General features: G+C 37.6%; 1 long non-coding RNA gene across 1 annotated transcript; it reads left to right on the top strand.

Annotated features, from left to right (window-relative positions):
* Positions 1 to 383: 383 nt before the first annotated feature.
* On the top strand, positions 384 to 966 carry LOC124373866. The gene is made up of 2 exons (XR_006923480.1): positions 384 to 474; positions 756 to 966. It is a non-coding gene; the product is annotated as an uncharacterized LOC124373866 (long non-coding RNA).
* The last annotated feature ends 299 nt before the right edge of the window (positions 967 to 1265 follow it).

The following is a 1265-nucleotide window of genomic DNA, read 5'->3' as shown; positions in this document are numbered from 1 at the left end:
TACAGGAGTAAAAGTACTTAAATGGCATGACAAAAGGCCTGTACTGATGATAACCACTCGCCCTGAAGACGTTTCTACTCTTGTGGCAAGCAAAAAAACAACAAAGAAAGGCGAGGTTTGTCATGAAACCATCATGTGTCATGGCGTACAATGCAGCAAAAAAAGGAGTGGACTTTTCAGATCAGATGTCCTCTTATTACACTCCTATCAGAAAGACTCTCATTTGGTACAAAAAAGTTGCACTGGATCTTCTCCTAGGTACTTGTGTAGTGAATGCACTAGTACTACATAACAAGTACTCATTAAACCAAAAAAATTGTTGTATGCTCACTTTCAGAGAAAAAAATACTTCGAAATCTCCTTGAAGGAGAAAATTGTTGGAGCCCTTGTTCAAACACCCCAAGATGGCAGGCAAGGTACCAAGAAACTAAAACATGTGCTCTCAAAGCGTGAAGGGACTGCAAGAGAAACCAGGTAAAATATTTCATTTTAATTTTATATAAAATTACAATATATCTACACTACGTCTTATAACAACAATAACACTACATACTAGTTTAGATCCAAACTAATGGATCTTAGTTTTCGTCAATTTACCTGCATGTTCATCAATTTAGTTCAATAAATTAGTGATCTGCATTTCTGCTATGAATTTGTAAAGTTTATTTCAACATGGTTTCCCATATATTTGATAAAAATATAATTAAATACGTTTTATGAAAGTACAAACATCCAATTAGATTTATTCCTTACAGAAAACGGTGTGTCAGCTGCTACAGCAAAATGAAGGAAGAAAGGGGGGCCAAAGCAGCAAGGACGTACGCAAAACGTGTTTCAACTTACTGCAAAGGGTGCGATGAGACTCCTACAATGTGCTTAGAGTGTTTTAACTCCAAGCACTAAACTGAACACCATTTGTAATAGGAAAGCTAATGTTTAATTAAAATATCTTGAGTTTCAAATTTATTGCTTTGTATTTTTTTCCACTAAAAAAGGTCTTTATCAAAACCCGACGTGCGCCACCGGTGGAGCACATTGTAAAAGGTTCCATATGTATCGACAAAGTCATCTAAAACAAGTTTGTAAAACTACGGCTTGGTTTAAAACCAAACTAAAATGCCGTATAAGAGTGTGCCACGGGTGGCGCACGTCGGGGTTTTGGGGGGATCGGCATGTGCCACCGGTGGCGCACGTCGGGGTTTTGAGTGGGGAAAATATTGATTCATTTATCCCGTCGGGCTGAAGGTGTTAAGAGGTTTAAATTT

This window comes from Homalodisca vitripennis, unplaced genomic scaffold, assembly GCF_021130785.1.
Source record: "Homalodisca vitripennis isolate AUS2020 unplaced genomic scaffold, UT_GWSS_2.1 ScUCBcl_6577;HRSCAF=13859, whole genome shotgun sequence".
In the NCBI taxonomy this organism is placed as follows: domain Eukaryota; kingdom Metazoa; phylum Arthropoda; class Insecta; order Hemiptera; family Cicadellidae; genus Homalodisca; species Homalodisca vitripennis.
This window is presented reverse-complemented; position numbering and strand designations above follow the sequence as displayed.